The 22,600-nt window shown below is 39.4% G+C and overlaps 30 non-coding genes across 30 annotated transcripts; all 30 read left to right on the forward strand.

The window, feature by feature from the left end:
• Positions 1-2,768: 2,768 nt before the first annotated feature.
• On the forward strand, positions 2,769-2,840 carry trnaq-uug (transfer RNA glutamine (anticodon UUG)). Its single transcript has one exon. It is a non-coding gene; the product is annotated as a tRNA-Gln (tRNA).
• Positions 2,841-2,955: 115 nt separating this feature from the next.
• trnaq-cug (transfer RNA glutamine (anticodon CUG)) lies at positions 2,956-3,027 on the forward strand. Its single transcript has one exon. It is a non-coding gene; the product is annotated as a tRNA-Gln (tRNA).
• A 753-nt stretch (positions 3,028-3,780) lies between these two features.
• On the forward strand, positions 3,781-3,852 carry trnaq-uug (transfer RNA glutamine (anticodon UUG)). The gene has a single exon. It is a non-coding gene; the product is annotated as a tRNA-Gln (tRNA).
• Positions 3,853-3,967: 115 nt separating this feature from the next.
• Positions 3,968-4,039, forward strand: trnaq-cug (transfer RNA glutamine (anticodon CUG)). Its single transcript has one exon. It is a non-coding gene; the product is annotated as a tRNA-Gln (tRNA).
• Positions 4,040-4,799: 760 nt separating this feature from the next.
• Positions 4,800-4,871, forward strand: trnaq-uug (transfer RNA glutamine (anticodon UUG)). The gene has a single exon. It is a non-coding gene; the product is annotated as a tRNA-Gln (tRNA).
• A 760-nt stretch (positions 4,872-5,631) lies between these two features.
• trnaq-uug (transfer RNA glutamine (anticodon UUG)) lies at positions 5,632-5,703 on the forward strand. Its single transcript has one exon. It is a non-coding gene; the product is annotated as a tRNA-Gln (tRNA).
• Positions 5,704-6,455: 752 nt separating this feature from the next.
• On the forward strand, positions 6,456-6,527 carry trnaq-uug (transfer RNA glutamine (anticodon UUG)). Its single transcript has one exon. It is a non-coding gene; the product is annotated as a tRNA-Gln (tRNA).
• A 753-nt stretch (positions 6,528-7,280) lies between these two features.
• On the forward strand, positions 7,281-7,352 carry trnaq-uug (transfer RNA glutamine (anticodon UUG)). Its single transcript has one exon. It is a non-coding gene; the product is annotated as a tRNA-Gln (tRNA).
• Positions 7,353-7,467: 115 nt separating this feature from the next.
• trnaq-cug (transfer RNA glutamine (anticodon CUG)) lies at positions 7,468-7,539 on the forward strand. The gene has a single exon. It is a non-coding gene; the product is annotated as a tRNA-Gln (tRNA).
• A 760-nt stretch (positions 7,540-8,299) lies between these two features.
• On the forward strand, positions 8,300-8,371 carry trnaq-uug (transfer RNA glutamine (anticodon UUG)). The gene has a single exon. It is a non-coding gene; the product is annotated as a tRNA-Gln (tRNA).
• Positions 8,372-8,486: 115 nt separating this feature from the next.
• trnaq-cug (transfer RNA glutamine (anticodon CUG)) lies at positions 8,487-8,558 on the forward strand. The gene has a single exon. It is a non-coding gene; the product is annotated as a tRNA-Gln (tRNA).
• A 760-nt stretch (positions 8,559-9,318) lies between these two features.
• On the forward strand, positions 9,319-9,390 carry trnaq-cug (transfer RNA glutamine (anticodon CUG)). The gene has a single exon. It is a non-coding gene; the product is annotated as a tRNA-Gln (tRNA).
• A 573-nt stretch (positions 9,391-9,963) lies between these two features.
• trnaq-uug (transfer RNA glutamine (anticodon UUG)) lies at positions 9,964-10,035 on the forward strand. Its single transcript has one exon. It is a non-coding gene; the product is annotated as a tRNA-Gln (tRNA).
• Positions 10,036-10,982: 947 nt separating this feature from the next.
• trnaq-uug (transfer RNA glutamine (anticodon UUG)) lies at positions 10,983-11,054 on the forward strand. The gene has a single exon. It is a non-coding gene; the product is annotated as a tRNA-Gln (tRNA).
• A 302-nt stretch (positions 11,055-11,356) lies between these two features.
• On the forward strand, positions 11,357-11,428 carry trnaq-cug (transfer RNA glutamine (anticodon CUG)). Its single transcript has one exon. It is a non-coding gene; the product is annotated as a tRNA-Gln (tRNA).
• A 760-nt stretch (positions 11,429-12,188) lies between these two features.
• On the forward strand, positions 12,189-12,260 carry trnaq-uug (transfer RNA glutamine (anticodon UUG)). Its single transcript has one exon. It is a non-coding gene; the product is annotated as a tRNA-Gln (tRNA).
• A 948-nt stretch (positions 12,261-13,208) lies between these two features.
• On the forward strand, positions 13,209-13,280 carry trnaq-uug (transfer RNA glutamine (anticodon UUG)). Its single transcript has one exon. It is a non-coding gene; the product is annotated as a tRNA-Gln (tRNA).
• A 1,133-nt stretch (positions 13,281-14,413) lies between these two features.
• trnaq-uug (transfer RNA glutamine (anticodon UUG)) lies at positions 14,414-14,485 on the forward strand. Its single transcript has one exon. It is a non-coding gene; the product is annotated as a tRNA-Gln (tRNA).
• Positions 14,486-14,600: 115 nt separating this feature from the next.
• Positions 14,601-14,672, forward strand: trnaq-cug (transfer RNA glutamine (anticodon CUG)). The gene has a single exon. It is a non-coding gene; the product is annotated as a tRNA-Gln (tRNA).
• A 760-nt stretch (positions 14,673-15,432) lies between these two features.
• On the forward strand, positions 15,433-15,504 carry trnaq-uug (transfer RNA glutamine (anticodon UUG)). Its single transcript has one exon. It is a non-coding gene; the product is annotated as a tRNA-Gln (tRNA).
• A 114-nt stretch (positions 15,505-15,618) lies between these two features.
• On the forward strand, positions 15,619-15,690 carry trnaq-cug (transfer RNA glutamine (anticodon CUG)). The gene has a single exon. It is a non-coding gene; the product is annotated as a tRNA-Gln (tRNA).
• A 760-nt stretch (positions 15,691-16,450) lies between these two features.
• trnaq-uug (transfer RNA glutamine (anticodon UUG)) lies at positions 16,451-16,522 on the forward strand. Its single transcript has one exon. It is a non-coding gene; the product is annotated as a tRNA-Gln (tRNA).
• A 115-nt stretch (positions 16,523-16,637) lies between these two features.
• trnaq-cug (transfer RNA glutamine (anticodon CUG)) lies at positions 16,638-16,709 on the forward strand. Its single transcript has one exon. It is a non-coding gene; the product is annotated as a tRNA-Gln (tRNA).
• Positions 16,710-17,469: 760 nt separating this feature from the next.
• trnaq-uug (transfer RNA glutamine (anticodon UUG)) lies at positions 17,470-17,541 on the forward strand. The gene has a single exon. It is a non-coding gene; the product is annotated as a tRNA-Gln (tRNA).
• A 948-nt stretch (positions 17,542-18,489) lies between these two features.
• Positions 18,490-18,561, forward strand: trnaq-uug (transfer RNA glutamine (anticodon UUG)). The gene has a single exon. It is a non-coding gene; the product is annotated as a tRNA-Gln (tRNA).
• A 302-nt stretch (positions 18,562-18,863) lies between these two features.
• trnaq-cug (transfer RNA glutamine (anticodon CUG)) lies at positions 18,864-18,935 on the forward strand. Its single transcript has one exon. It is a non-coding gene; the product is annotated as a tRNA-Gln (tRNA).
• Positions 18,936-19,882: 947 nt separating this feature from the next.
• On the forward strand, positions 19,883-19,954 carry trnaq-cug (transfer RNA glutamine (anticodon CUG)). Its single transcript has one exon. It is a non-coding gene; the product is annotated as a tRNA-Gln (tRNA).
• Positions 19,955-20,714: 760 nt separating this feature from the next.
• trnaq-uug (transfer RNA glutamine (anticodon UUG)) lies at positions 20,715-20,786 on the forward strand. The gene has a single exon. It is a non-coding gene; the product is annotated as a tRNA-Gln (tRNA).
• A 302-nt stretch (positions 20,787-21,088) lies between these two features.
• On the forward strand, positions 21,089-21,160 carry trnaq-cug (transfer RNA glutamine (anticodon CUG)). Its single transcript has one exon. It is a non-coding gene; the product is annotated as a tRNA-Gln (tRNA).
• Positions 21,161-22,107: 947 nt separating this feature from the next.
• trnaq-uug (transfer RNA glutamine (anticodon UUG)) lies at positions 22,108-22,179 on the forward strand. Its single transcript has one exon. It is a non-coding gene; the product is annotated as a tRNA-Gln (tRNA).
• The last annotated feature ends 421 nt before the right edge of the window (positions 22,180-22,600 follow it).

The raw sequence follows: 22,600 nt of genomic DNA on the forward strand, positions 1-22,600 counted from the left end.
CCTTGATTTTGTGCTGAATTATTCACATGGCCTACCAATAATCTAATCTCTTGCTGTTATTTGGGTGAACAAATGACAGGAAAATCTGAACAGTTCATTATTATTTATGTACAGGGTTCAATGGTGTAATGGTTATCACTCAAGACTCTGAATCCTGTGATCTGAGTTCAAATCTTGGTAGGACCTACCTTGATTTTGTGCTGAATTATTCACATGGCCTACCAATAATCTAATCTCTTGCTGTTATTTGGGTGAACAAATGACAGGAAAATCTGCACACTTCAATAACATTAACCTGTCTAGGATCAGCGTGGCGCTAGCGGCACACCCCCCCCCCCCCCACTGAAAAACCAGTGCCGCGAAATTCAAAAAAAATATTTTTTTAAAATATTTAACTTTCACACATTAAAGTCCAATACAGCTAATGAAAGACACAGATCTTATGAATCCAGTCAACATTTCCGATTTTTTAAATGTTTTACAGGGAAGACACAATATGTAAAGATGTACATCTATTACCTAAAAACACATTAGCATAATCCACCATCTTTTATTTGTCCACCAACACCAGTAGCCATCACCAATTCGGCTAAACTAAGATATTTATAGCCCCTAACCAACAAAAAAACTCATTAGATGACAGTCTGATAACATATTTATGGTATGGGATAGGTTTTGTTAGAAAAAAGTGCATATTTCAGGTATATGGCATAGTTTACAATTGCACCCACCATCACAAATGGACTAGAATAATTACAATGAGCAACGTGTTTACCTAACTACTAATCATCAAACATTTCGTAAAAATACACAGCATACACGAATCGAAAGACACAGATCCTGTGAATACAGACAATATTTCAGATTTTCTAAGTGTCTTACAGCGAAAACACAATAAATCGTTATATTAGCTTAGCACATAGCAATTAGCAGCCCAGCATTGATTCTAGCCAAAGTGAGCGATAAAAGTCAACATCGCCAAAAGATATTAATTTTTTCACTAACCTTCTCAGAATTCTTCCGATGACACTCCTGTAACATCACATTACAACATGCATATACAGTTTGATCGAAAATGTTTATATTTAGCCACCAAAATCATGGTTAGACAATGTGAAATGTAGACAAGCTGGTAAAGAAAACGTCCTTGCGCCACTTAGACAGTGATCTACTCTTATACATAAATACTCATAAACGTGACTAAAAAATATAGGGTGGACAGGGATTGATAGACAATTTAATTCTTAATACAATTGCGTTATTACATTTTTTAATTTATCCTTACTTTTCAATACAGTTTGCGCCAAGCGAAGCTACGTCAAAAAACATGGCGTCCTAAGCCACTAAAATGTTTCGACAGAAACACGATTTATCATAATAAAAATGTCCTACCTTGAGCTGTTCTTCCATCAGTATCTTGGGCAAAGGATCCTTTCTTGGGAGAAATCGTCTTTTGGTGGAAAGCTGTCCTCTTGCCATGTGGAAATGTCAACTACGTTCGGGATGAACTGAAAAGCGTTCCCAACTTTTCACATCGTTGCAAAAATAAATGTCCCAAAATCGCACTAAACGGATATAAATTGCTATAAAACGCTTTAAATTAACTACTTTGTGATGTTTGTAACTCCTATAACGAGTGAAAAGATGACCGGAGAAATATAACAGGCTAAACTAATGCTTGGAACAGGAGAGGGTCGGTGTCTTCCACGCGCGTTACGCAGCAAGAAAAGACTTGCTAGCTAAAGGTTTTTTTCATTTGTAGGGCCTGTGAACGAGCAATCGAGCCCGTTGGAATCGTCATCACGTAAAGGCATCCAGGGGAAGACGTAAGAAGTGTCCGTATAGTCATAGCAACGACAGTGCCCGTTTAAATGACTTCAGAAAAGTGGCCAACGTTTCTCAAATCTGACTCCATGTCAGGGAAATTGCTGTAGAATGGGCTCTGTTCCACTTAGAGACAAAATTTCAACTCCTATAGAAACTATAGACTGTTTTCTATCCAATAATAATAATAATATGCATATTGTACGATCAAGGATTTTGTGGGAAGCCGTTTAAAAAATTAGCCACATTAGCATAAATAGTCTAAACAGCGCCCCCATCCCCAACAGGTTAATGTACAGTGTTCTATGGTGTAATGGTTAGCACTCAGGACTCTGAATCCTGCGATCCGAGTTTAAATCTCCGTAGGACCTATCTTGATTTTGTAGTGACATACTCCTCTCCTGTCAACTTTAAAATTGTCGTGTGTGAAAGAAACAAGTGGGTGGGAGTTGATGAGCAGTCTTTGGTACACATGAATGGCTAGCCTACAGGAAATGCATACTATGAGTGCCTAGTAGGTTTGTTAATTGAGAACTTGCTACCTCCCAATGAACCGAAAATATTTCAGATTTTTTTCACCCTCATCACATCAATCGTGTTGGAAATATGTGGACTTACAAGTTGTTACATGGTAGGGTAGCCCAGTTGATACCGTTTATGGGCAGAAAATATTTTCTCAGTTTTTCCGGAGAACCTAGGAAAGCAAATCTGAACCCATCACAGAGTAGTGATTACAGGGTTCTGTGCTGTCAAGGTTATCACTCAGGACTCTGAATCCTACAATCTGAGTTCAAGTCTTGGTCGGACCTACCATGTGAATAATTCTTCCTTGTTGAACTAGAAGATAGCTGTCCAAATATTGTTGTCAGTTGAAAGAATTTGCAACACGTGAAGGAACGACTGTCAATGTTTTTCTGTAAAATTCCAAATTTGGTTAAGAATATGGTTCAATGGTGTAATGGTTAGCACTCTGGACTTTGAATCCAGTGATCCGAGTTCAAATCTCGGTAGAACCTTCCTAGCTTTTGTGCTGAATTATTCACATGGCCTACCAATAATCTCATCTCTTGCTGTTAATCGGGTGAACAAATGACAGGAAAATCTGAACACTTCAATAATATTTGTGTACAGGGTTCTATGGTGTAATGGTTAGCACTCAGGACTCTGAATCCTGTGATCCGAGTTCAAATCTCGGTAGAACCTTCCTAGCTTTTGTGCTGAATTATTCACATGGCCTACCAATAATCTCATCTCTTGCTGTTAATCGGGTGAACAAATGACAGGAAAATCTGAACACTTCAATAACATTTATGTACAGGGTTCTATGGTGTAATGGTTAGCACTCAGGACTCTCGATCCGAGTTCAAATCTCGGTAGGACCTACCTTGATTTTGCAGTGACATACTCCTCTCCTGTCAACTTTAAAATTGTCCTGTGTGAAAGAAACAAGTGGGTGGGAGTTGATGAGCAGTCTTTGGTACACATGAATGGCTAGCCTACAGGAAATGCATACTATGAGTGCCTAGTAGGTTTGTTAATTGAGAACTTGCTACCTCTCAATGAACCGAAAATATTTCAGATTTTTTTCACCCTCATCACATCAATCGTGTTGGAAATATGTGGACTTACAAGTTGTTACATGGTAGGGTAGCCCAGTTGATACCTTTTATGGTCAGAAAATATTTTCTCTGTTTTTCCGGAGAACCTAGGAGAGCAAATCTGAACCCATCACAGAGTATTGATTACAGGGTTCTGTGCTGTCAAGGTTATCACTCAGGACTCTGAATCCTACAATCTGAGTTCAAGTCTTGGTCGGACCTACCATGTGAATAATTCTTCCTTGTTGAACTAGAAGATAGCTGTCCAAATATTGTTGTCAGTTGAAAGAATTTGCAACACGTGAAGGAACGACTGTCAATGTTTTTCTGTAAAATTCCAAATTTTGGTTAAGAATATGGTTCTATGGTGTAATGGTTAGCACTCTGGACTTTGAATCCAGTGATCCGAGTTCAAATCTCGGTAGAACCTTCCTAGCTTTTGTGCTGAATTATTCACATGGCCTACCACTAATCTCATCTCTTGCTGATAATCGGGTGATCAAATGACAGGAAAATCTGAACACTTCAATCAAATTTGTGTACAGGGTTCTATGGTGTAATGGTTAGCACTCAGGACTCTGAATCCTGTGATCCGAGTTCAAATCTCGGTAGAACCTTCCTAGCTTTTGTGCTGAATTATTCTCATGGCCTACCAATAATCTCATCTCTTGCTGTTAATCGGGTGAACAAATGACAGGAAAATCTGAACACTTCAATAACATTTATGTAAAGGGTTCTATGGTCTAATGGTTAGCACTCAGGACTCTGAATCCTGCCATCCGAGTTCAAAGCTCGGTAGGACCTACCTTTATTTTGCAGTGACATACTCCTCTCCTGTCAACTTTAAAATTGTCGTGTGTGAAAGAAACAAGTGGGTGGGAGTTGATGAGTAGTCTTTGGTACACATGAATGGCTAGCCTACAGGAAATGCATACTATGAGTGCCTAGTAGGTTTGTTAATTGAGAACTTGCTACCTCCCAATGAACTGAAAATATTTCAGATTTTTTTCACCCTCATCACATCAATCGTGTTGGAAATATGTGGACTTACAAGTTGTTACATGGTAGGGTAGCCCAGTTGATACCGTTTATGGCCAGAAAATATTTTCTCAGTTTTTCCGGAGAACCTAGGAGAGCAAATCTGAACCCATCCCAGAGTATTGATTACAGGGTTCTGTGCTGTCAAGGTTATCACTCAGGACTCTGAATCCCACAATCTGAGTTCAAGTCTTGGTCGGACCTACCATGTGAATAATTCTTCCTTGTTGAACTAGAAGATAGCTGTCCAAATATTGTTGTCAGTTGAAAGTATTTGCAACACGTGAAGGAACGACTGTCCATTTTTTTCTGTAAAATTCCAAATTTGATTAAGAATATGGTTATATGGTGTAATGGTTAGCACTCTGGACTTTGAATCCAGTGATCCGAGTTCAAATCTCGGTAGAACCTTCCTAGCTTTTGTGCTGAATTATTCACATGGCCTACCAATAATCTCATCTCTTGCTGTTAATCGGGTGAACAAATGACAGGAAAATCTGAACACTTCAATAATTTTTATGTATAGGGTTCTATGGTGTAATGGTTAGCACTCAGGACTCTGAATCCTGCGTTCCGAGTTTAAATCTCCGTAGGACCTATCTTGATTTTGTAGTGACATACTCCTCTCCTGTCAACTTTAAAATTGTCGTGTGTGAAAGAAACAAGTGGGTGGGAGTTGATGAGCAGTCTTTGGTACACATGAATGGCTAGCCTACAGGAAATGCATACTATGAGTGCCTAGTAGGTTTGTTAATTGAGAACTTGCTACCTCCCAATGAACCGAAAATATTTCAGATTTTTTTCACCCTCATCACATCAATCGTGTTGGAAATATGTGGACTTACAAGTTGTTACATGGTAGGGTAGCCCAGTTGATACCGTTTATGGGCAGAAAATATTTTCTCAGTTTTTCCGGAGAACCTAGGAAAGCAAATCTGAACCCATCACAGAGTAGTGATTACAGGGTTCTGTGCTGTCAAGGTTATCACTCAGGACTCTGAATCCTACAATCTGAGTTCAAGTCTTGGTCGGACCTACCATGTGAATAATTCTTCCTTGTTGAACTAGAAGATAGCTGTCCAAATATTGTTGTCAGTTGAAAGTATTTGCAACACGTGAAGGAACGACTGTCCATTTTTTTCTGTAAAATTCCAAATTTGATTAAGAATATGGTTCTATGGTGTAATGGTTAGCACTCTGGACTTTGAATCCAGTGATCCGAGTTCAAATCTCGGTAGAACCTTCCTAGCTTTTGTGCTGAATTATTCACATGGCCTACCAATAATCTCATCTCTTGCTGTTAATCGGGTGAACAAATGACAGGAAAATCTGAACACTTCAATAACATTTATGTACAGTGTTCTATGGTGTAATGGTTAGCACTCAGGACTCTCGATCCGAGTTCAAATCTCGGTAGGACCTACCTTGATTTTGCAGTGACATACTCCTCTCCTGTCAACTTTAAAATTGTCCTGTGTGAAAGAAACAAGTGGGTGGGAGTTGATGAGCAGTCTTTGGTACACATGAATGGCTAGCCTACAGGAAATGCATACTATGAGTGCCTAGTAGGTTTGTTAATTGAGAACTTGCTACCTCTCAATGAACCGAAAATATTTCAGATTTTTTTCACCCTCATCACATCAATCGTGTTGGAAATATGTGGACTTACAAGTTGTTACATGGTAGGGTAGCCCAGTTGATACCTTTTATGGTCAGAAAATATTTTCTCTGTTTTTCCGGAGAACCTAGGAGAGCAAATCTGAACCCATCACAGAGTATTGATTACAGGGTTCTGTGCTGTCAAGGTTATCACTCAGGACTCTGAATCCTACAATCTGAGTTCAAGTCTTGGTCGGACCTACCATGTGAATAATTCTTCCTTGTTGAACTAGAAGATAGCTGTCAAAATATTGTTGTCAGTTGAAAGCATTTGCAACACGTGAAGGAACGACTGTCCATTTTTTTCTGTAAAATTCCAAATTTGGTTAAGAATATGGTTCTATGGTGTAATGGTTAGCACTCTGTACTTTGAATCCAGTGATCCGAGTTCAAATCTCGGTAGAACCTTCCTAGCTTTTGTGCTGAATTATTCACATGGCCTCCCAATAATCTAATCTCTTGCTGTTAATCGGGTGAACAAATGACAGGAAAATCTGAACACTTCAATAATATTCATGTACAGGGTTCTATGGTGTAATGGTTAGCACTCTGGACTTTGAATCCTACGATATGAGTTCAAATCTCGGTAGGACCTACCTTGATTTTGCAGTGACATACTCCTCTCCTGTCAACTTTAAAATTGGCGTGTGTGAAAGAAACAAGTGGGTGGGAGTTGATGAGCAGTCTTTGATACACATGAAAGGCTAGCCTACAGGAAATGCATACTATGAGTGCCTAGTAGGTTTGTTAATTGAGAACTTGCTACCTCCCAATGAACCGAAAATATTTCAGATTTTTTTCACCCTCATCACATCAATCGTGTTGGAAATATGTGGACTTACAAGTTGTTACATGGTAGGGTAGCCCAGTTGATACCGTTTATGGCCAGAAAATATTTTCTCTGTTTTTCCGGAGAAACTAGGAGAGCAAATCTGAACCCATCCCAGAGTATTTATTACAGGGTTCTGTGCTGTCAAGGTTATCACTCAGGACTCTGAATCCTACAATCTGAGTTCAAGTCTTGGTCGGACCTACCATGTGAATAATTCTTCCTTGTTGAACTAGAAGATAGCTGTCCAAATATTGTTGAAAGAATTTGCAACACGTGAAGGAACGACTGTCAATGTTTTTCTGTAAAATTCCAAATTTGGTTAAGAATATGGTTCTATGGTGTAATGGTTAGCACTCTGGACTTTGAATCCAGTGATCCGAGTTCAAATCTCAGTAGAACCTTCCTAGCTTTTGTGCTGAATTATTCACATGGCCTACCAATAATCTCATCTCTTGCTGTTAATCGGGTGAACAAATGACAGGAAAATCTGAACACTTCAATAATATTTGTGTACAGGGTTCTATGGTGTAATGGTTAGCACTCAGGACTCTGAATCCTGTGATCCGAGTTCAAATCTCGGTAGAACCTTCCTAGCTTTTGTGCTGAATTATTCACATGGCCTACCAATAATCTCATCTCTTGCTGTTAATCGGGTGAACAAATGACAGGAAAATCTGAACACTTCAATAACATTTATGTACAGGGTTCTATGGTCTAATGGTTAGCACTCAGGACTCTGAATCCTGCCATCCGAGTTCAAAGCTCGGTAGGACCTACCTTGATTTTGCAGTGACATACTCCTCTCCTGTCAACTTTAAAATTGGCGTGTGTGAAAGAAACAAGTGGGTGGGAGTTGATGAGCAGTCTTTGGTACACATGAATGGCTAGCCTACAGGAAATGCATACTATGAGTGCCTAGTAGGTTTGTTAATTGAGAACTTGCTACCTCCCAATGAACCGAAAATATTTCAGATTTTTTTCACCCTCATCACATCAATCGTGTTGGAAATATGTGGACTTACAAGTTGTTACATGGTAGGGTAGCCCAGTTGATACCGTTTATGGCCAGAAAATATTTTCTCTGTTTTTCCGGAGAACCTAGGAGAGCAAATCTGAACCCATCCCAGAGTATTTATTACAGGGTTCTGTGCTGTCAAGGTTATCACTCAGGACTCTGAATCCTACAATCTGAGTTCAAGTCTTGGTCGGACCTACCATGTGAATAATTCTTCCTTGTTGAACTAGAAGATAGCTGTCCAAATATTGTTGTCATTTGAAAGAATTTGCAACACGTGAAGGAACGACTGTCAATTTTTTTCTGTAAAATTCCAAATTTGGTTAATAACATGGTTCTATGGTGTAATGGTTAGCACTCTGGACTTTGAATCCAGTGATCCGAGTTCAAATCTCGGTAGAACCTTCCAAGCTTTTGTGCTGAATAACTCACATGGCCTACCAATAATCTCATCTCTTGCTGTTAATCGGGTGAACAAATGACAGGAAAATCTGAACACTTCAATAATTTTTATGTATAGGGTTCTATGGTGTAATGGTTAGCACTCAGGACTCTGAATCCTGCAATCCGAGTTCAAATCTCGGTAGGTCCTACCTTGATTTTGCAGTGACATACTCCTCTCCTGTCAACTTTAAAATTGTCGTGTGTGAAAGAAACAAGTGGGTGGGAGTTGATGAGCAGTCTTTGGTACACATGAATGGCTAGCCTACAGGAAATGCATACTATGAGTGCCTAGTAGGTTTGTTAATTGAGAACTTGCTACCTCCCAATGAACTGAAAATATTTCAGATTTTTTTCACCCTCATCACATCAATCGTGTTGGAAATATGTGGACTTACAAGTTGTTACATGGTAGGGTACCCCAGTTGATACCGTTTATGGCCAGAAAATATTTTCTCTGTTTTTCCGGAGAACCTAGGAGAGTAAATCTGAACCCATCACAGAGTATTGATTACAGGGTTCTGTGCTGTCAAGGTTATCACTCAGGACTCTGAATCCTACAATCTGAGTTCAAGTCTTGGTCTGACCTACCATGTGAATAATTCTTCCTTGTTGAACTAGAAGATAGCTGTCCAAATATTGTTGTCATTTGAAAGAATTTGCAACACGTGAAGGAACGACTGTCAATTTTTTTGTGTAAAATTCCAAATTTGGTTAATAATATGGTTCTATGGTGTAATGGTTAGCACTCTGGACTTTAAATCCAGTGATCCGAGTTCAAATCTCGGTAGAACCTTCCTAGCTTTTGTGCTGAATTATTCACATGGCCTACCAATAATCTCATCTCTTGCTGTTAATCGGGTGAACAAATGACAGGAAAATCTGAACACTTCAATAATTTTTATGTATAGGGTTCTATGGTGTAATGGTTAGCACTCAGGACTCTGAATCCTGCAATCCGAGTTCAAATCTCGGTAGGTCCTACCTTGATTTTGCAGTGACATACTCCTCTCCTGTCAACTTTAAAATTGTCGTGTGTGAAAGAAACAAGTGGGTGGGAGTTGATGAGCAGTCTTTGGTACACATGAATGGCTAGCCTACAGGAAATGCATACTATGAGTGCCTAGTAGGTTTGTTAATTGAGAACTTGCTACCTCCCAATGAACTGAAAATATTTCAGATTTTTTTCACCCTCATCACATCAATCGTGTTGGAAATATGTGGACTTACAAGTTGTTACATGGTAGGGTAGCCCAGTTGATACCGTTTATGGCCAGAAAATATTTTCTCTGTTTTTCCGGAGAACCTAGGAGAGTAAATCTGAACCCATCACAGAGTATTGATTACAGGGTTCTGTGCTGTCAAGGTTATCACTCAGGACTCTGAATCCTACTATCTGAGTTCAAGTCTTGGTCGGACCTACCATGTGAATAATTCTTCCTTGTTGAACTAGAAGATAGCTGTCCAAATATTGTTGTCAGTTGAAAGTATTTGCAACACGTGAAGGAACGACTGTCCATTTTTTTCTGTAAAATTCCAAATTTGGTTAAGTTTATGGTTCTATGGTGTAATGGTTAGCACTCTGGACTTTGAATCCAGTGATCCGAGTTCAAATCTCGGTAGAACCTTCCTAGCTTCTGTGCTGAATTATTCACATGGCCTACCAATAATCTCATCTCTTGCTCTTAATCGGGTGAATAAATGACAGGAAAATCTGAACACTTCAATAATTTTTATGTACAGGGTTCTATGCTGTAATGGTTAGCACTCAGGACTCTGAATCCTGCGATCCGAGTTCAAATCTCGGTAGAACCTTCCTAGCTTTTGTGCTGAATTATTCACATGGCCTACCAATAATCTCATCTCTTGCTGTTAATCGGGTGAACAAATGACAGGAAAATCTGAACACTTCAATAACATTTATGTACAGTGTTCTATGGTGTAATGGTTAGCACTCAGGACTCTGAATCCTGCAATCCGAGTTCAAATCTCGGTAGGACCTACCTTGATTTTGCAGTGACATACTCCTCTCCTGTCAACTTTAAAATTGTCGTGTGTGAAAGAAACAAGTGGGTGGGAGTTGATGAGCAGTCTTTGGTGCACATGAATGGCTAGCCTACAGGAAATGCATACTATGAGTGCCTAGTAGGTTTGTTAATTGAGAACATGCTACCTCTCAATGAACCGAAAAAAATTCAGATTTTTTTCACCCTCATCACATCAATCATGTTGGAAATATGTGGACTTACAAGTTGTTACATGGTAGGGTAGCCCAGTTGATACCTTTTATGGCCAGAAAATATTTTCTCAGTTTTTCCGGAGAACCTAGGAGAGCAAATCTGAACCCATCACAGAGTATTGATTACAGGGTTCTGTGCTGTCAAGGTTATCACTCAGGACTCTGAATCCTACAATCTGAGTTCAAGTCTTGGTCGGACCTACCATGTGAATAATTCTTCCTTGTTGAACTAGAAGATAGCTGTCCAAATATTGTAGTCAGTTGAAAGTATTTGCAACACGTGAAGGAACGACTGTCCATTTTTTTCTGTAAAATTCAAAATGTGTTTTAAAATATGGTTCTATGGTGTAATGGTTAGCACTCTGGACTTTGAATCCAGTGATCCGAGTTCAAATCTCGGTAGAACCTTCCTAGCTTTTGTGCTGAATTATTCACATGGCCTACCAATAATCTCATCTCTTGCTGTTAATCGGGTGAACAAATGACAGGAAAATCTGAACACTTCAATAATATTTATGTACAGGGTTCTATGGTGTAATGGTTAGCACTCAGGACTCTGAATACTGCGATTTGAGTTCAAATCTCGGTAGGACCTTCCTAGCATTCATGCTGAATTATTCACATGGCCTACCAATAATCTCATCTCTTGCTGTTAATCGGGTGAACAAATGACAGGAAAATCTGAACACTTCAATAAAATGTATGTACAGGGTTCTATGGTGTAATGGTTAGCACTCAGGACTCTGAATCCTGCGATTTGAGTTCAAATCTCAGTAGAACCTTCCTAGCTTTTGTGCTGAATTATTCACATGGCCTACCAATAATCTCATCTCTTGCTGTTAATCGGGTGAACAAATGACAGGAAAATCTGGACACTTCAATAACGTTAATGTACAGTGTTTTATGGTGTAATGGTGAGCACTCAGGACTCTGAATCCTGCGATCCGAGTTCAAATCTCGGTAGGACCTATCTTGATTTTGCAGTGACATACTCCTCTCCTGTCAACTTTAAAATTGTCCTGTGTGAAAGAAACAAGTGGGTGGGAGTTGATGAGCAGTCTTTTGTACACATGAATGGCTAGCCTACAGGAAATGCATACTATGAGTGCCTAGTAGGTTTGTTAATTGAGAACTTGCTACCTCTCAATGAACCGAAAATATTTCAGATTTTTTTCACCCTCATCACATCAATCGTGTTGGAAATATGTGGACTTACAAGTTGTTACATGGTAGGGTAGCCCAGTTGATACCTTTTATGACCAGAAAATATTTTCTCTGTTTTTCCGGAGAACCTAGGAGAGCAAATCTGAACCCATCACAGAGTATTGATTACAGGGTTCTGTGCTGTCAAGGTTATCACTCAGGACTCTGAATCCTACAATCTGAGTTCAAGTCTTGGTCGGACCTACCATGTGAATAATTCTTCCTTGTTGAACTAGAAGATAGCTGTCCAAATATTGTTGTCAGTTGAAAGCATTTGCAACACGTGAAGGAACGACTGTCCATTTTTTTCTGTAAAATTCCAAATTTGGTTAAGAATATGTTTTTATGGTGTAATGGTTAGCACTCTGGACTTTGAATCCAGTGATCCGAGTTCAAATCTCGGTAGAACCTTCCTAGCTTTTGTGCTGAATTATTCACATGGCCTCCCAATAATCTAATCTCTTGCTGTTAATCGGGTGAACAAATGACAGGAAAATCTGAACACTTCAATAATATTTAAGTACAGGGTTCTATGGTGTAATGGCTGGCACTCAGGACTCTGAATCCTGCGATCCGAGTTCAAATCTCGGTAGAACCTTCTTAGCTTTTGTGCTGAATTATTCACAATGGCCTACCAATAATCTCATCTCTTGCTGTTAATCGGGTGAACAAATGACAGGAAAATCTGAACACTTCAATAATATTTATGTACAGGGTTCTATGGTGTAATGGTTAGCACTCAGGACTCTGAATCCTGCGATCCGAGTTCAAATCTCAGTCGGACCTACCTTGAGTTTGCAGTGACATACTCCTCTCCTGTCAACTTTAAAATTGTCGTGTGTGAAAGAAACAAGTGGGTGGGAGTTGATGAGCAGTCTTTGGTACACATGAATGCCTAGCCTACAGGAAATGCATACTATGAGTGCCTAGTAGGTTTGTTAATTGAGAACTTGCTACATCCCAATGAACTGAAAATATTTCAGATTTTTTTTACCCTCATCACATCAATCGTGTTGGAAATATGTGGACTTACAAGTTGTTACATGGTAGGGTAGCCCAGTTGATACCTTTTATGGCCAGAAAATATTTTCTCTGTTTTTCCGGAGAACCTAGGAGAGCAAATCTGAACCCATCACAGAGTATTGATTACTGGGTTCTGTGCTGTCAAGGTTATCACTCAGGACTCTGAATCCTACAATCTGAGTTCAAGACTTGGTCGGACCTACCATGTGAATAATTCTTCCTTGTTGAACTAGAAGATAGCTGTCCAAATATTGTTGTCAGTTGAAAGTATTTGCAACACGTGAAGGAACGACTGTCCATTTTTTTCTGTAAAATTCAAAATGTGTTTTAAAATATGGTTCTATGGTGTAATGGTTAGCACTCTGGACTTTGAATCCAGTGATCCGAGTTCAAATCTCGGTAGAACCTTCCTAGCTTTTGTGCTGAATTATTCACATGGCCTACCAATAATCTCATCTCTTGCTGTTAATCGGGTGAACAAATGACAGGAAAATCTGAACACTTCAATAATATTTATGTACAGGGTTCTATGGTGTAATGGTTAGCACTCAGGACTCTGAATACTGCGATTTGAGTTCAAATCTCGGTAGAACCTTCCTAGCATTCATGCTGAATTATTCACATTGCCTACCAATAATCTCATCTCTTGCTGTTAATCGGGTGAACAAATGACAGGAAAATCTGAACACTTCAATAAAATGTATGTACAGGGTTCTATGGTGTAATGGTTAGCACTCAGGACTCTAAATCCTGCGACTTGAGTTCAAATCTAAGTAGAACCTTCCTAGATTTTGTGCTGAATTATTCACATGGCCTACCAATAATCTCATCTCTTGCTGTTAATCGGGTAAACAAATGACAGGAAAATCTGGACACTTCAATAACGTTAATGTACAGTGTTTTACGGTGTAATGGTTAGCACTCAGGACTCTGAATCCTGCGATCCGAGTTCAAATCTCGGTAGGACCTATCTTGATTTTGCAGTGACATACTCCTCTCCTGTCAACTTTAAAATTGTCCTGTGTGAAAGAAACAAGTGGGTGGGAGTTGATGAGCAGTCTTTTGTACACATGAATGGCTAGCCTACAGGAAATGCATACTATGAGTGCCTAGTAGGTTTGTTAATTGAGAACTTGCTACCTCTCAATGAACCGAAAATATTTCAGATTTTTTCACCCTCATCACATCAATCGTGTTGGAAATATGTGGACTTACAAGTTGTTACATGGTAGGGTAGCCCAGTTGATACCTTTTATGGCCAGAAAATATTTTCTCTGTTTTTCCGGAGAACCTAGGAGAGCAAATCTGAACCCATCACAGAGTATTGATTACTGGGTTCTGTGCTGTCAAGGTTATCACTCAGGACTCTGAATCCTACAATCTGAGTTCAAGTCTTGGTCGGACCTACCATGTGAATAATTCTTCCTTGTTGAACTAGAAGATAGCTGTCCAAATATTGTTGTCAGTTGAAAGTATTTGCAACACGTGAAGGAACGACTGTCCATTTTTTTCTGTAAAATTCCAAATTTGGTTAAGAATATGGTTCTATGGTGTAATGGTTAGCACTCTGGACTTTGAATCCAGTGATCCGAGTTCAAATCTCGGTAGAACCTTCCTAGCTTTTGTGCTGAATTATTCACATGGCCTCCCAATAATCTAATCTCTTGCTGTTAATCGGGTGAACAAATGACAGGAAAATCTGAACACTTCAATAATATTTATGTACAGGGTTCTATGGTGTAATGGTTAGCACTCAGGACTCTGAATCCTGCGATCCGATTTCAAATCTCGGTAGAACCTTCCTAGCTTTTGTGCTGAATTATTCATATGGCCTACCAATAATCTCATCTCTTGCTGTTAATCGGGTGAACAAATGACAGGAAAATCTGAACACTTCAATAACATTTATGTACAGTGTTCTATGGTGTAATGGTTAGCACTCAGGACTCTGAATCCTGCGATCCGAGTTCAAATCTCGGTAGGACCTACCTTGATTTTGCAGTGACATACTCCTCTCCTGTCAACTTTAAAATTGTCTTGTGTGAACGAAACAAGTGGGTGGGAGTTGATGAGCAGTCTTTGGTACACATGAATGGCTAGCCTACAGGAAATGCATACTATGAGTGCCTAGTAGGTTTGTTAATTGAGAACTTGCTACCTCTCAATGAACCGAAAAAATTTCAGATTTTTTTCACCCTCATCACATCAATCATGTTGGAAATATGTGGACTTACAAGTTGTTACATGGTAGGGTAGCCCAGTTGATACATTTTATGGCCAGAAAATATTTTCTCAGTTTTTCCGGAGAACCTAGGAGAGCAAATCTGAACCCATCACAGAGTATTGATTACAGGGTTCTGTGCTGTCAAGGTTATCACTCAGGACTCTGAATCCTACAATCTGAGTTCAAGTCTTGGTCGGACCTACCATGTGAATAATTCTTCCTTGTTGAACTAGAAGATAGCTGTCCAAATATTGTTGTCAGTTGAAAGTATTTGCAACACGTGAAGGAACGACTGTCCATTTTTTTCTGTAAAATTCAAAATGTGTTTTAAAATATGGTTCTATGGTGTAATGGTTAGCATTCTGGACTTTGAATCCAGTGATCCGAGTACAAATCTCGGTAGAACCTTCCTAGCTTTTGTGCTGAATTATTCACATGGCCTACCAATAATCTCATCTCTTGCTGTTAATCGGGTGAACAAATGACAGGAAAATCTGAACACTTCAATAAACTGTATGTCCAGGTTCTATGGTGTAATGGTTAGCACTCAGGACTCTGAATCCTGCGATTTGAGTTCAAATCTCAGTAGAACCTTCCTAGCTTTTGTTTTGAATTATTCACATGGCCTACCAATAATCTCATCTCTTGCTGTTAATCGGGTGAACAAATGACAGGAAAATCTGGACACTTCAATAACATTAATGTACAATGTTCTATGGTGTAATGGTTAGCACTCAGGACTCTGAATCCTACGATCCGAGTTCAAATCTCGGTAGGACCTATCTTGATTTTGCAGTGACATACTCCTCTCCTGTCAACTTTAAAATTGTCCTGTGTGAAAGAAACAAGTGGGTGGGAGTTGATGAGCAGTCTTTTGTACACATGAATGGCTAGCCTACAGGAAATGCATACTATGAGTGCCTAGTAGGTTTGTTAATTGAGAACTTGCTACCTCTCAATGAACCGAAAATATTTCAGATTTTTTTCACCCTCATCACATCAATCGTGTTGGAAATATGTGGACTTACAAGTTGTTACATGGTAGGGTAGCCCAGTTGATACCTTTTATGGCCAGAAAATATTTTCTCAGTTTTTCCGGAGAACCTAGGAGAGCAAATCTGAACCCATCACAGAGTATTGATTACAGGGTTCTGTGCTGTCAAGGTTATCACTCAGGACTCTGAATCCTACAATCTGAGTTCAAGTCTTGGTCGGACCTACCATGTGAATAATTCTTCCTTGTTGAACTAGAAGATAGCTGTCCAAATATTGTTGTCAGTTGAAAGTATTTGCAACACGTGAAGGAACGACTGTCCATTTTTTTCTGTAAAATTCAAAATGTGTTTTAAAATATGGTTCTATGGTGTAATGGTTAGCACTCTGGACTTTGAATCCAGTGATCCGAGTTCAAATCTCGGTAGAACCTTCCTAGCTTTTGTGCTGAATTATTCACATGGCCTACCAATAATCTCATCTCTTGCTGTTAATCGGGTGATCAAATGACAGGAAAATCTGAAATCTTCAATAAAATGTATGTACAGGGTTCTATGGTGTAATGGTTAGCACTCAGGACTCTGAATCCTGCGATTTGAGTTCAAATCTCAGTAGAACCTTCCTAGCTTTTGTGCTGAATTATTCACATGGCCTACCAATAATCTCATCTCTTGCTGTTAATCGGGTGAACAAATGACAGGAAAATCTGGACACTTCAATAACATTAATGTACAGTGTTCTATGGTGTAATGGTTAGCACTCAGGACTCTGAATCCTACGATCCGAGTTCAAATCTCGGTAGGACCTATCTTGATTTTGCAGTGACATACTCCTCTCCTGTCAACTTTAAAATTGTCCTGTGTGAAAGAAACAAGTGGGTGGGAGTTGATGAGCAGTCTTTTGTACACATGAATGGCTAGCCTACAGGAAATGCATACTATGAGTGCCTAGTAGGTTTGTTAATTGAGAACTTGCTACCTCTCAATGAACCGAAAATATTTCAGATTTTTTTCACCCTCATCACATCAATCGTGTTGGAAATATGTGGACTTACAAGTTGTTACATGGTAGGGTAGCCCAGTTGATACCTTTTATGACCAGAAAATATTTTCTCTGTTTTTCCGGAGAACCTAGGAGAGCAAATCTGAACCCATCACAGAGTATTGATTACAGGGTTCTGTGCTGTCAAGGTTATCACTCAGGACTCTGAATCCTACTATCTGAGTTCAAGTCTTGGTCGGACCTACCATGTGAATAATTCTTCCTTGTTGAACTAGAAGATAGCTGTCCAAATATTGTTGTCAGTTGAAAGCATTTGCAACACGTGAAGGAACGACTGTCCATTTTTTTCTGTAAAATTCCAAATTTGGTTAAGAATATGGTTCTATGGTGTAATGTTTAGCACTCTGGACTTTGAATCCAGTGATCCGAGTTCAAATCTCGGTAGAACCTTCCTAGCTTTTGTGCTGAATTATTCACATGGCCTCCCAATAATCTAATCTCTTGCTGTTAATCGGGTGAACAAATGACAGGAAAATCTGAACACTTCAATAATATTTAAGTACAGGGTTCTATGGTGTAATGGCTGGCACTCAGGACTCTGAATCTTGCGATCCGAGTTCAAATCTCGGTAGAACCTTCTTAGCTTTTGTGCTGAATTATTCACAATGGCCTACCAATAATCTCATCTCTTGCTGTTAATCGGGTGAACAAATGACAGGAAAATCTGAACACTTCAATAATATTTATGTACAGGGTTCTATGGTGTAATGGTTAGCACTCAGGACTCTGAATCCTGCGATCCGAGTTCAAATCTCAGTCGGACCTACCTTGAGTTTGCAGTGACATACTCCTCTCCTGTCAACTTTAAAATTGTCGCGTGTGAAAGAAACAAGTGGGTGGGAGTTGATGAGCAGTCTTTGGTACACATGAATGGCTAGCCTACAGGAAATGCATACTACGAGTGCCTAGTAGGTTTGTTAATTGAGAACTTGCTACATCCCAATGAACTGAAAATATTTCAGATTTTTTTCACCCTCATCACATCAATCGTGTTGGAAATATGTGGACTTACAAGTTGTTACATGGTAGGGTAGCCCAGTTGATACCTTTTATGGCCAGAAAATATTTTCTCTGTTTTTCCGGAGAACCTAGGAGAGCAAATCTGAACCCATCACAGAGTATTGATTACTGGGTTCTGTGCTGTCAAGGTTATCACTCAGGACTCTGAATCCTACAATCTGAGTTCAAGTCTTGGTCGGACCTACCATGTGAATAATTCTTCCTTGTTGAACTAGAAGATAGCTGTCCAAATATTGTTGTCAGTTGAAAGCATTTGCAACACGTGAAGGAACGACTGTCCATTTTTTTCTGTAAAATTCCAAATTTGGTTAAGAATATGGTTCTATGGTGTAATGGTTAGCACTCTGGACTTTGAATCCAGTGATCCGAGTTCAAATCTCAGTAGAACCTTCCTAGCTTTTGTGCTGAATTATTCACATGGCCTCCCAATAATCTAATCTCTTGCTGTTAATCGGGTGAACAAATGACAGGAAAATCTGAACACTTCAATAATATTTATGTACAGGGTTCTATGATGTAATGGTTAGCACTCAGGACTCTGAATCCTGCGATCCGATTTCAAATCTCGGTAGAACCTTCCTAGCTTTTGTGCTGAATTATTCACGTGGCCTCCCAATAATCTAATCTCTTGCTGTTAATCGGGTGAACAAATGACAGGAAAATCTGAACACTTCAATAATATTTATGTACAGGGTTCTATGGTGTAATGGTTAGCACTCAGGACTCTGAATCCTGCGATCCGATTTCAAATCTCGGTAGAACCTTCCTAGCTTTTGTGCTGAATTATTCACATGGCCTACCAATAATCTCATCTCTTGCTGTTAATCGGGTGAACAAATGACAGGAAAATCTGAACACTTCAATAATATTTATGTACAGGGTTCTATGGTGTATTGGTTAGCACTCAGGACTCTGAATCCTGCGATCCGAGTTCAAATCTCAGTCGAACCTACCTTGATTTTGCAGTGACATACTCCTCTCCTGTCAACTTTAAAATTGTCGTGTGTGAAAGAAACAAGTGGGTGGGAGTTGATGAGCAGTCTTTGGTACACATGAATGGCTAGCCTACAGGAAATGCATACTATGAGTGCCTAGTAGGTTTGTTAATTGAGAACTTGCTACCTCCCAATGAATTGAAAATATTTCAGATTTCTTTCACCCTCATCACATCAATCGTGTTGGAAATATGTGGACTTACAAGTTGTTACATGGTAGGGTAGCCCAGTTGATACCGTTTATGGCCAGAAAATATTTTCTCTGTTTTTCCGGAGAACCTAGGAGAGCAAATCTGAACCCATCACAGAGTATTGATTACAGGGTTCTGTGCTGTCAAGGTTATCACTCAGGACTCTGAATCCTACAATCTGAGTTCAAGTCTTGGTCGGACCTACCATGTGAATAATTCTTCCTTGTTGAACTAGAAGATAGTTGTCCAAATATTGTTGTCAGTTGAAAGTATTTGCAACACGTGAAGGAACGACTGTCCATTTTTTTCTGTAAAATTCCAAATTTGGTTAAGAATATGGTTCTATGGTGTAATGGTTACCACTCTGGACTTTGAATCCAGTGATCTGATTTCAAATCTCGGTAGAACCTTCCTAGCTTTTGTGCTGAATTTTTCACATGGTCTACCAATAATCTCAACTCCAGCTGTTAATCGGGTGAAAAAATGACAGGAAAATCTGAACACTTCAACAATATTTATGTACAGGGTTCTATGGTGTAATGGTGTGCACTCAGGACTCTGAATCCTGCGATCCGAGTTCAAATCTCGGTAGAACCTTCCTAGCTTTTGTGCTGAATTATTCACATGGCCTACCAATAATCTCATCTCTTGCTGATAATCGGGTGAACAAATGACAGGAAAATCTGAACACTTCAATAACATTTATGTACAGCGTTCTATGGTGTAATGGTTAGCACTCAGGACTCTGATTCCTTCAATCCGAGTTCAAATCTCAGTAGGACCTACCTTGATTTTGCAGTGACATACTCCTCTCCTGTCAACTTTAAAATTGTCGTGTGTGAAAGAAACAAGTGGGTGGGAGTTGATGAGCAGTCTTTGGTACACATGAATGGCTAGCCTACAGGAAATGCATACTATGAGTGCCTAGTAGGTTTGTTAATTGAGAACTTGCTACGTCCCAATGAATCGAAAATATTTCAGATTTTTTTCACCCTCATCACATCAATCGTGTTGGAAATATGTGGACTTACAAGTTGTTGCATGGTAGGGTAGCCCAGTTGATACCGTTTATGGCCAGAAAATATTTGCTCTGTTTTTCCGGAGAACCTAGGAGAGTAAATCTGAACCCATCACAGAGTATTGATTACAGGGTTGTGTGCTGTCAAGGTTATCACTCAGGACTCTGAATCCTACAATCTGAGTTCAAGTCTTGGTCGGACCTACCATGTGAATAATTCTTCCTTGTTGAACTAGAAGATAGCTATCCAAATATTGTTGTCAGTTGAAAGTATTTGCAACACGTGAAGGAACGACTGTCCATTTTTTTCTGTAAAATTCCAAATTTGATTAAAAATATGGTTCTATGGTGTAATGGTTAGCACTCTGGACTTTGAATCCAGTGATCCGAGTTCAAATCTCGGTAGAACCTTTCTAGCTTTTGTGCTGAATTATTCACATGGCCTACCAATAATCTCATGTCCAGCTGTTAATCGGGTGAACAAATGATAGGAAAATCGGAACACTTCAACAATATTTATGTACAGGGTTCTATGGTGTAACGGTTAGCAATCAGGACTCTGACTCCTGCGATCCGAGTTCAAATCCCGGTAGAACCTTCCTAGCTATTGTGCTGAATTATTCACATGGCCTACCAATAATCTCATCTCTTGCTGTTAATCGGGTGAACAAATGACAGGAAAATCTGAACACTTCAATAACATTTATCTACAGGGTTCTATGGTGTAATGGTTAGCACTCAGGACTCTGAATCCTGCGATCCGAGTTCAAATCTCGGTAGAACCTTTCTAGCTTTTGTGCTGAATTATTCACATGGCCTACCAATAATCTCAAGTCCAGCTGTTAATCGGGTGAACAAATGACAGGAAAATCTGAAAACTTCAACAATATTTATGTACAGGGTTCTATGGTGTAACGGTTAGCAATCAGGACTCTGACTCCTGCGATCCGAGTTCAAATCCAGGTAGAACCTTCCTAGCTATTGTGCTGAATTATTCACATGGCCTACCAATAATCTCATCTCTTGCTGTTAATCGGGTGAACAAATGACAGGAAAATCTGAACACTTCAATAACATTTATCTACAGGGTTCTATGGTGTAATGGTTAGCACTCAGGACTCTGAATCCTGCTATCCGAGTGCAAATCTCGGTAGGACCTACCTTGAATTTGCAGTGACATACTCCTCTCCTGTCAACTTTAAAATTGTCGTGTGTGAAAGAAACAAGTGGGTGGGAGTTGATGAGCAGTCTTTGGTACACATGAATTGCTAGCCTACAGGAAATGCATACTATGAGTGCCTAGTAGGTTTGTTAATTGAGAACTTGCTACCTCCCAATGAATTGAAAATATTTCCGATTTTTTTCACCCTCATCACATCAATCGTGTTGGAAATATGTGGACTTACAAGTTGTTACATGGTAGGGTAGCCCAGTTAATACCGTTTATGGCCAGAAAATATTTTCTCTGTTTTTCCGGAGAACCTAGGAGAAGAAATCTGAACCCATCACAGAGTATTGATTACAGGGTTCTGTGCTGTCAAGGTTATCACTCAGGACTCTGAATCCTACAATCTGAGTTCAAGTCTTGGTCGGACCTACCATGTGAATAATTCTTCCTTGTTGAACTAGAAGATAGCTGTCCAAATATTGTTATCAGTTGAAAGTATTTGCAACACGTGAAGGAACGTCTGTCCATTCTTTTCTGTAAAATTACAAATTTGGTTAAGAATATGGTTCTATGGTGTAATGGTTAGCACTCTGGACTTTGAATCCAGTGATCCGAGTTCAAATCTCAGTAGAACCTTCCTAGCTTTTGTGTTGAATTATTCACAAGGCCTACCAATAATCTCATCTCTTGCTGTTAATCGTGTGAACAAATGACAGGAAAATCTGAACACTTCAAAATTATTTATGTACAGGGTTCTATGGTGAAATGGTTAGCACTCAGGACTCTGAATCCTGCGATCCCAGTTCAAATCTCGGCAGGACCTACCTTGATGTTCTGTTGAATTATTCACATGGCCTACCAATAATCTATTCTCTTGCTGTTATTTGAGTGAACAAATGACAGGAAAATCTGAACACTTCAACAATATTTATGTACAGGGTTCTATGGTGTAACGGTTAGCAATCAGGACTCTGACTCCTGCGATCCGAGTTCAAATCCCGGTAGAACCTTCCTAGCTATTGTGCTGAATTATTCACATGGCCTACCAATAATCTCA

Source organism: Salvelinus fontinalis, chromosome 5, assembly GCF_029448725.1.
Source record: "Salvelinus fontinalis isolate EN_2023a chromosome 5, ASM2944872v1, whole genome shotgun sequence".
NCBI lineage: Eukaryota > Metazoa > Chordata > Actinopteri > Salmoniformes > Salmonidae > Salvelinus > Salvelinus fontinalis.